Below are 11,118 nucleotides of genomic sequence, written 5' to 3'. Positions count from 1 at the left end.
CCATGTGTTGCACAGAGATGGCTGCTGTTATTGTTGCCAGAAGGAGACACAGCTGTAATGAAAGAAGATGTAGAGAAATTAAAAATATTAAATAATATTATTCTATATCCAATATATAGAAATAAAATTATTTTATTTATTCGATGAACTATATGAATTTAATTGTTTTTTTGTTTTTCTCCTCTAGTTTTGACAATACTGTTGAATTAACATTCATGCCAATAAAGCAAATTTCGTTTCGACCTGACTTCTTTTTTCCTTGAGATATCAGAATTTAGAAAGTTGTGTGGCACTGTGGAGAGCCCCCAGCTGCAGTAGTGCATGGATCACATGTAAAGTTCATCCAGCCAGAGGCAACAATCACCAACTGTTCACAGTGCGCCGGTCATAACAGCGACACAACCCATTGTAGGTATCAGAGAGGGAATGGGGCGTTGGGGAGTACAGGGCCAGGGCCAGGAGATCTCAGAGCAACCGGGCACTGTGCGGATGGTCGGTGATTATTCCCTCTGGCTGGATGAAGCACGATCTGCTGGCATTTCCTCGCATCTGGCTCATTACAGCATACTGTAGCCGTTTCTGCTGGGGTTTCCCAAAGCAGTTTTTCAGGTGTGCTGTCCCAAGTACTTAGTGCAATCTTAGGCAGGATGGGCAGGTACATATGATTTCCACATAATCGGGACACACTGAATGAAACAAACCGAGGTTTATACGCAGTGGCTGCTTTCCCTACCGACTCCATGGCGGAAACCATTACAACATACAAAACCCTCATTTAAATACTGCCACCTCCATTGTGATGATGTGGGATGTTAGTAAATCGGGCCCTTTGAGTGTAGTGAATTGAGCAGGGATGTGTTTTACTGCTTATCAGTTGTAAGGAGAGTTGTAAGTGGGAGTTAAATCCAAGTTCATATATGTTAAAGGAATGAATAAATAAGTAAAGGGACTGTATTATGTACAGGGCACAAGGGCTCAATCAATGACAAAATGAAAGAATAGCTTTTGTGTGTTGTATTAGAAAGAGAAGAAAATTTAACATGACTAATAAGGCTATGCTATTAAATTGTTTTAAGTTGAACATGTAACTGATAATTCAGTATGCTTCAGCTGGGATAAAAAAGAACAAAAAGTTACGTAGAATTATGCTATTTGGAGTTAACAGCCATGCTAGCAGCTCTATGGGGCTGTACTTAGGTACTACAGTGCTTTGAGCTAAATGCTAACATCAGCAAGCTAACATAACATTCTTGTACTGACGATGTTAGCTTTAGCATGTTAGTATGCTAACTAGGGCTGTCAAGTGATTAAAAAAATGATCTAATTAAATACAAGTTTTGTAATTAATAATCAAATTAATCTAAAGTAATCACATTGATATTTGCTGAAGCTTTTAAAATATTTAAATTCAAATAGATTCTGGTAGATGAGTGCATCGATGATAATAAACAAACTTCTTTAGCTAAACAGCTTTATTTCCCATAAATTTGCTGAAAATGTCCAGTGTAAGTTACAGTGACTAGTGAATAGAGACTGCAGCTCTGCAGCTTCTCAAGATTAAAGCGGAGCTACCGTGTAAATTACATTTACTCATTTGGCAGACGCTTTTATCCAAAGCGACTTACATTTAAGGAACAACATGCAAACATCAGTAAGTCAAATCTACGAGCAACCACAGAAAGCATACAAGCTATGTGGGGAACATGGATGGTTTTGTCTTTGTCCTCACAGAGCACAAAATGAAACAAACAGGACTGTTCCTTTAAATCTGAATCAAAAAAATCAACAAAAGGTGTGCAGCACTCCCTGTGTTAGCTGCAAAATGGCAAATTCAACACAAGTTGCCAAGAAATCAGCAACATCAGGAGCAGAGAATAAAACCCCAGAAGGCTTTAGAATTGTCACTGTGCTTTTACTTCATGTCTTACTGACGGTCATCACTTCACAACACAACCAGGTAACAACAGGTTGTGGATTATGACTTGATGAAGTATCAATATGTTTCCACCACCTTCAGCTTCTGCTGGTGTTCACTGAGGGAGAGAGAGGAAGGGCATGAAGAGAGAAAAAGAGGACAAGAAAAGCAGAGTAACACATGAAGAGGTTGGGGAGTGAGGGGTGGGGGGTACTTGCATCCCCTCCAGTCGAGCAGGCTCTGGAGGTTTAAATGATTGTCGTGGGGCCGACGTCTGCTGCAGTCATATTAAACAACAGCTTGTCTGCGGAAATAAGCTGCAGGGCTATTGGTTTACTCTCTATCCATCGCCTTCCCTCGCTTTACTTCTACCCCCATTTGGTGTGTGTGTGCAGGAATAATGTACTACTTGTGTGTATGTGCGTCTGCTTTTGTGTGCATGTTTCTGTGGATGTGTGTGATGCATGCATGTGTATTTTATTCCTGCATTTATGAGATTTTTGTGTAGATATGTGTGCTTGTGAACAGTGTGTCTACACTTGGAAATGCCTCCTGTGTGTGTGTGTGTGTACGTGTGTACTCCAGTGTACATGTTATGGGCTGTTTCCAAATACACACAGTGACTCCCATGTGCCCGGCTATTGATTTAGAAATGACCGGCCTGCTCACTCACACCATCTGCTCTGCTAACGAAGAACAGCAGAGAGAAGAGAAACAGTGATCAGATATTCTCCCAGTCTCTTTCTCGCATCTATACAGCATTTTAAAATGAAACAAACAACTAAAAGAAAAGGAACAAGATGGACATACTCACGGTGTTTGAGTGTGTGTGAGCTGATTGTGATTTGATGCTGCTGCTCTAATGGAGAGGTTGCAGGTTGACCAGCACATATGATGTGTTACTTCGGAAATATAAAATTAAAATAGAACATGACTGATACAGGGAGTTTGTTATAAGATACTAGAATTTCCTGTTATTCTTCTTCTCATAATGACAAGAGGTAGAGGGGGTCACCCACTTATTAGAATACTGAACCCCAAATTGCTCCCAAAGGCTGTGCCATCAGTGTGTGAGTGTGTGTGAATGATTAGTTTCTGTTTTTGAGGAGCAGTTGGCACCTTGTATGGTAGCTTCTGCCATCAGCATATGAATGTGTGAATTGGGTGAATGTGACATGTAGTGTAAACCGTTTTGGCCGGTAGGGCCGCAGCCCTATCTACATTTTGATTCTCAAATATGTAAAATTAATAAAAAATATATTTAAATTAAATTCTTCGAGAGCTACTTTTTTAAATGCACAGTATTGGCTGATTGTGTCTTGTGATGTAAACAAAACTTTCCCCACATAAATGCCCGCCATCTGGCTGCTTAGGACTGCTTCTTCGTTAGTTTTAAAGTTTTACTGACAACGAAAAGCCGAAAAATAGGCCCAACAGGGTTTTTTGGCACAAAGCCAGCGAATGCTGCTGTCACTTCACCTAATGCTGACTGTGAACCCCCTGGGGAAGCTCCAGAAGAAACCTCTACTGCTCCACTTAACCGGTCTGTACCACACAGCCACAGCCCTGGATGTAACGCTACTGCCTTGGCTGCCCCAACGTGCCACACTGTGTCTGGTGTGTCTTATTCAGCCAGCAATTTAGTCTCCATTCGGTGTTCATCTGCCTCAATAAGTTCTGTTGCTGTCACTGACCCAGAGAAGACAAACTAGCTTGATGTGCGCCCACAGGGATGTTTTGACCACAGTGGATGCTTTGAGGATAGCCATGGACTTCATACAGCATAATGACAGACGGAGACAGTTCTTCAGGAATATTTAGAGCAGGGGTGAGTTTGACGTTCCTTTTTAAACAATTTTTATTCTGTTAATATTGAGTTAGGCCCTGTGATGGACTGGCGTCCTGTCCAGGGTGTACCCCGCCTTTCGCCCAATGTCAGCTGATATTGGCTCCAGCCCTCCGCGACCCTGTACGCAGGATAAGCGGTTGACGATGGATGGATGGATATTGAGTTAGCTGTAATGTAACGGTCGCAAGTGGAAATAAACCCGGGGCATGTGTGCTTGAACGTCAGAAAAAAAATTAAATATCTGTAGCAATTTTTAATTAAACATCTATGGCAGCCACATTTATCATGCTGAAGGACCAAAGCCTATGAGAAAGCAATACATTCTTGTGTCTAAAATCGATTCGCTTGTGTCATATGAAGCCAATCAGTTGGACGCCGGTGTTTTATGTGTGCATTTGTGTGCGCCTGCATGTGTGTTGGGTGATGGTATTGCAAGTATTGCCTGATGGGCCCGACCAATTTTAAATGCGTTCCGCGGTCCGTGATGTGTGACCATATCTCAATGTGCAGATTAGGTCGGTAAAGCTGGCAGTCTTCTGTAGGCCTTGCGAACGATGTGATGGCCCTGTTTGGTTGTGCCTTGTTTGCTCTTCTCTTGCGGGTACATGTAATCGGATGGCTGAGCCGTCCACATGGGCTGACTGGGCCCAGTGCACCCAGTCACCATAAAAGCTACTACTTTAATCCTCTTGGCGAGCCTCTCCGTGCACTGTATTTGGTTTCGTTCACCAACTTTCATCCACCACATTTCCTACTCACTTGAACCACTGACCAAAAGGACATCCACATCTCACCTCTTTTTGCAATTTCATTTAAGTAAATACTTAAGTTATGTCTCCTGCTTTACATGCCATGAACCTTGGATCGAGCCATGACAGTTAACAGCAACTCAAACCCCTATTTCAGACCCAGCCGCTATCCTCTCCGGACCGCTGACCTACTGCCGATTTATTATTGAGACTTACTACCTTAATTTTGCTATGACCGCAAACAAGAAATTAACATGGCAAACATGGAAGCAGAGCAACATAAAGGGTCTTCTTTGTAAAATATCATAAAATTGTAATAAAAAACAGAGGGATTAGAATTAAATTAGAATTAAAGACCAAAACGCACAAGGTAGTCCTTAGGATACGTATGAGATACCTTCAGAAACTAATTGGTTAGGTAGTAGGAAGTTGTGACGTAAGTAGTCACGTGATGTAACGTAACATAAATTAAAGGTTTGGTTAGGTTAAGGCAGTAAAACACCTTGTTAGGTAGTAGAAAGTAACACGGCAACTTTAAATTAGGCAATGTTGACATTTAGCTTCACACAGGACACGAACCCCGGTCTCCTGAGCAATCCATCCACTCCACCACCTTCACAGATGGACTTTCACACTCTTTGGTGTTCTTTTTACTACATCACCTGATTTCCCAAAGACTTTGTGGAAGCCCAATGCATCTCATACAAACGCTAAAGGGTACCTTGTACCTTGTGCATCTGTATTCCCTTTGACAGGCTGTGTTGAATATTACATGCATCCCATGGTGTTAGCTGTAAAAAACTGAAGGTAGGTTCCATGTAATATTCATTCAACAGAATCGGCAGCACAAACCATACTAAGCTTTATATTTATCATATTCACTTCCATTTACACTCACAATAAGCAAATCCACAAATATGATGAAAGATGCATTAAAGGTATGAGGCATGATGTTGCATGCTGATGTTTGCACAAATTCATAGAAAAACGACAAAGAATACTGCCTACAAAGTACCCAATATACACTAGGAGCAAAAGCAATGTGTGTGTTGTTCTGTGTTTGTTTCTTCTTCCTCTCTTTCTTTCCCCCTCTTTAGCGAACCCCCCCCCACCAGTGAATGTCTGTCTGCAGCTTGTTATCCGTTGGCGTGAGGCGGAGTGTGACAGTGTGATAATCCCTGCCAATGTGTGCTGCTGACCCTGTGATGTGCTGCAAGACCTGCCTGCCTCTGGGTGTGTGTCTGAGTGTGTGTATATGCTGCTTTTAACATTTAACATTGCTTAGATCTTTGTTAGTTGTGTGTGTGTGTGTGTGTGTGTGTGTGTGTGTGTGAGAGAGTAAATGAGTGTGGATTCTGATGTCCGTCTATATCTGAATGCTTCTTTTTCTTGTAGCTTATCAGGTGCGCAGGCCGATGCATATGGTGCTTCAATCATCCAGGATGTGAGGGAGCTTGCTGTCTGATATCCAGTATAAGCTGTGTGACACTTTGCAGAGGCCGCTTTCACATTTAGCACAGTTCACACACAGAGATCTAACTGTCATCTTTAACACAGGGAAAGAGGACGACGCCACTCCAGTCAGTCAAATATATCAGCTTGGGGACACAGTGGGCTAATCTCACATGCGTTTATGCATGGTAACCTTTATGTGCAGTGTAACTTGTATTCCTGTTACTGACCTCTCCATCAGACATAATGAAGAATGAATGCACAATACTTAGGTGAGGCAGCTCAGTCAACTTCTGAACATAGGATATTTTACTTATTATGTGCTACAGTGTGTGATTCTGCAGATGATTACAGGTGGTGAAAATTTGTCTGTCTTTCATAATACTGTTTAGTCTTTTCAATAAATGTGTTTTTATTTTAAAAGCTTACATGCAATTGATTTTATGTCATATATTTATCACGAGAAATACAATTAACCAATTAGCATACATAATATTTTGTATTGCTTATTTCAAGTTTGAATTTCTGCAGGTCTGCACTGCTGACATGTTTGAGTGATTGACATAGGACTCAATGTTATTTGTATTTATTATTGAGATATCCATATTGTCTATGTGGCTCAAATAGTTTGACATGTACAATCTGTGTGTTGTGTTTCGTCAATTACAAATTAATTCATGTGATATGGATGTCCATACATATAAAGAGGCTGTATCATTTTTGTTTATTTCATTTGTCCCATCACCAGATCCCTGTCGTAATTCCCTCTTATTGTGACTTCCTTCCTCTTTAATCAAAATACCACGGTGATGGAGCTTTTCAACAAATTCATTTCACTTCAGTCTGACAATTTAATTAGATTTGAATGCCACGCTTTACATTTGAGCTAATTAAGATAACCTGGACGCACATATGTACTCTCACAGAACACACATGGAGCCAACCGAAAAGGAATAGAAATCTGGTTATGGTTGTTATCGTCATGGAAACCAGCTGATGGCAAGCACAAAGCAACCTCTCTTTCTCTCTCTCTCTGGACTGCTGGGAGAATCAGCCGAAAGTAAAGGTATTACTATGTTGGACGGGTTCCAAGTATACACTCCTCCCTCACACACACACACACACACACACATGCACAAGCTGCCACACACACAGCGCAGCATGTTGAAATGTCCGTGCAGTCATGCACACACATGGTTGCGCACGCACACAAACACACACATACACACAGTCGCATATACATGGTTTTAGGTTCAGACACACTACGCTACTCTCTCACACACAATCCTTGTCCACCCCTGCAGTGAATATACAGTCAGAGCTCCTTCTGCTGGTGACAAGTGTAACTACAGCTACCAAACCTGACATCTACACACCACCATCACTGTCTTCGTCAGGCTACGTGATTTGACTTGAATGCACCTAGCCTTCATACAAACAAAAAATATGATTTCCCCTTAAGTATCTTTAAGGTTGGAAAATACATTCTATTCCACCCTGTCTGAAACAAATGTGTGTGTCGTGTGTGTCTACCAGCTTATTCCACCTCTATATTGAAGTGAAATATTGAATGTGATTTATGCAGTGAACAAAATACTCAAACCCTATGACTTCATGTCTTTTATAGCTGCAACATTCCATCAAATACAAATACATGTCATGGGTATCATTTCATACACATTTCCCCCAAATTCAGAGCTGAAATATTTGGTATCTTTGCACTCTTTGGGATCTCCACTATAACATGAAATACTGGTCTGTGGCTGCATAGCCTGAGTTTGCTTCCATCCTGTTGAATTACCTATAAAAGCCATGAAGTTAATGTCACTAGTGGTGTGATGTAATGAAGCACGGTACTTAGGAACACTGACGAGGTCCTGTACTTAACATAAGCACTTTCATTTTACCCTACTACAGTTCAAAGGAAAAATACAATACATTTAACTTCACCACATTTATTTAACTGCTTCTACTTACATTCTTTGTAGAAGACATACAAAACATATAGCACTAATAAATATGACCATTGTCATAATGCTGTATAAAGCAATTAAAATTATCTCCACCTTGATCATCTATAGCATTACAATGCTGGTTATACATTGCTGCATTAATAATGATAATCCAGCAGTATAATATAAAATATAATAAATTACATATAATACTCTAAAGGGGGGAATTCTGTATTTAAGTGCTTTTTATACTTTAGGTTGATTTTGCTGACAGTAATTATGTACTTAGCAACATTTGGATTGTGGGAGTAGTTTTAGGTTGAGGTACTGCTACTTTTAAAGAAAGGAGTTTTGCTTCTTCCACCTTTAACGGTAGAGATATTGGTTTTGTACTGTAAGAAGGGTCGGCACAGAAAGCCTACACCTTTCTGTTATAAGTCTTTTATGTTGTGCCACTGCCTTGTATTGTTTTCTATAGTAGGGTTACATTAGGAATCATTTACTGATTTATCAATAGATTAATACTTTTATACTACTAAATTCTCACAAAAATGCATAGATACAGTGTCTCTACATTGGTGTCCACTTAATTTGACCTTATTTATTGTTGATTTTCATTCCTGATTTTATCAATTTAATTAGTCTACTTGTTGCCATAGCAACGTTTGAGTATCCACGCTGTACTGAGGACTGACTGACGTCTTGGAACAAAATTGAGATTCTTATTCTAGAAGAATATATATCTCTGTGTGAAAGCTTAATGGAAAAATAAGGTTTCATACAACCTGCCATAGGAATGTTGAAGTGGATTTGATTTGCACTGTTATCTGAACTCTTTGTGTTATGAATTTGCTGTATGTGTAAAGAGATGGAGAAGAAGAAAATTTCTACAACATTAGTCTCAAAAATTGCCAAACAGTCACAGTACAGAATCATGCACACACTCAATACTGCTGCACACACTGAAACCTGCTCACACTTAGGAAACACAATTATCACACAAATGGATTCTCTTTCTTGTATAGACATACACACATACACAGTAACTTTACTCTTCTTTAGCGTCTGGTAAATAATCAATGAAGGAACTGTAACATATAATCACATTGGCTCCTTATAGCCTAATGCCATTCATACATGGCCGCTTTTATCCTGCACAGTTGTCAAACACAAGACAAATAGTTAAACCCTGAGCAACATGACGCAGGCTGCAGAAAAACTTTAGTCTGAGCCCTAAGTTTTAGATTTCAGACACGCAGCAGATGCTTGGATAGCCAGGCAGGCTTACATTAAAGAAAGTGGATATTTTATGGCAAATGCCTGTTGAAGAAAAATCACAGATGAAGACTTGGAGTTGGGCTGAGACTCTGAGACTACAATAGCTGGTGATGTGAAAAAGAGCTAAAATGTATCATTCAGTACCTCCAAGATAGAGAATTTAGTCAACCAAGGCCTTAAGTTACCTACTATCTTTGAAAAAGTTTGGTTTCATTTGTTACTGCCAGGCACACAGTGCTGAGACGTTTGATCTCAACAGGACAGTGGCTTCTTGCTTGCTGAGACAGATACACATAATTAAACTTTTTGAATTGGTCAGAATTAGAATAAAAAATATATACATTTAAATTCAGCAAACATTTCATTTGAATTACTTTCTATTGAATTAAATGTTTTTGTGGTACACCGGTAGTTCAGTTCATTTGTCTGGACTGGAAAAAAACAAAAAAAATTAACTTTTGCCTTTTAGTATTGGTTTGTTTCAAAATCACATATCAACTCTCACAAAATCCTGTGGTTGCTTTGTTTACAAACCCAAATAAAATGTACCAGAGTCTGACTGGAACCAGACGCAGACCATCCATTTGAATAGGTCTTGGCCAGATGTTTGGTTTCACTCCAGCCAAATAAAAAACAAGCTAGACTTGAAAATGCACCCGAGTTTGCTAAACAAGTTAGCAGTGAAAGCACCCTGTGTTCACAGAGAGGTCTGTGGATTTTCCAGACAAAGGACACTGTTTCTGTGAATTTGTTTTTTTAAAAATTAAATGAAAGTATTGTTTGACTGAAATGTGAGCCGAACATGCTCTGTGTAGACAGCTTGATTCATTCAAATATCTGTTACGTCACATGCATGTGAGATGGACAACTTAAAAATGAGGCTGAAATCCCTCCCGTGTAGACCGACCATTACTGTGTTTTAAAATTGGGTTTTACTTCAAATGTGTTCAATCTACAATGGTGTACTCAGAGGTCTATATGTGCTGAATACATAAAAACTCCTGTGATAGAAGACTGAAATAAGAAAGACCACACTCAGAAAATGCAGAAAATGCATATGTATGCCTAACTGCAGAGGATAGATTCAGTGGTGATCTACAGTAGCTGACCGTACTGAGCTCAAAGCATCACATGCAACCAGCCATCAACATTCACCCATCAGACAGAGGGTGGGCTGGTTTGTCTTTCAGTGTGACGCTGCATCATGCTGGGCTTCATGGCGTCTCTACTGCAACACCATGTTGATTACAAACAGCCTGCAGGTTCAGAGCCCAGCCTTGCAAGTCTTATTCTGGGAAGAGGATTTATTTTGTTGGGTGGGGGAGTGTGAGAGGGGGAAGACTTTCACACTCCCCGAGGATGTAGTCATGCATAACCAAAACCCTGTGAAAGCATGTTTGCTGGAGGAAAACAGGCATCATGCAGCCATAGTGGAGAGTGCCAGACAACATAATTAGAGTTGTAATAAAAGGATGTTTAGTAACTGCAGCTACCAAAGGTTTACACATACAAGGAGTTCTCTTTGGTGACTTAGGGCATCACAATTTATTTTTTTATTTATTTATTTATTTCAAGCAAAATAGTGTGACAACAGAAAAGATACACAATAATAACTTATACACTTGAAATGGAGTGGGAAGAAGTAAAACTTATTAAACCCCACCCCAGTCTATCAAAGAATTTATACATACAAAAAATAGCTGCTTCCTTCATCAATAATCTCAAAGAAAAAATATTAATAATTAAAAAAAAAATAATAATAACAATAATAATAATACCTCATTTAGAAACAGTGGATGCACAAGTCAAAACCACACATTCATACCATACATACTAATAATATACAAATATTTCCACAGGTAACAATGCTTATCAAATACCAACAATGGTAGACGAAATACCATAAGGGTACATAACAATGAT

The 11,118-nt window shown here is 39.6% G+C and overlaps 1 long non-coding RNA gene across 1 annotated transcript in view; it reads left to right on the top strand.

Annotated features, from left to right (window-relative positions):
- LOC123978258 overlaps positions 1-6,382 on the top strand; it is a 24,040-nt gene extending 17,658 nt beyond the window's left edge. The window contains exons 3-4 of the long non-coding RNA XR_006826915.1: positions 5,611-5,746; positions 5,909-6,382. This is a non-coding gene — a long non-coding RNA (uncharacterized LOC123978258). The remainder of the gene's footprint in view (positions 1-5,610; positions 5,747-5,908) is intronic.
- The last annotated feature ends 4,736 nt before the right edge of the window (positions 6,383-11,118 follow it).

Source organism: Micropterus dolomieu, linkage group LG01 (genome assembly GCF_021292245.1).
Source record: "Micropterus dolomieu isolate WLL.071019.BEF.003 ecotype Adirondacks linkage group LG01, ASM2129224v1, whole genome shotgun sequence".
Classification (NCBI taxonomy): domain Eukaryota; kingdom Metazoa; phylum Chordata; class Actinopteri; order Centrarchiformes; family Centrarchidae; genus Micropterus; species Micropterus dolomieu.
Note: the sequence above shows the minus strand (reverse complement) of the source record. Positions and strands in the feature narration are given on the sequence as shown.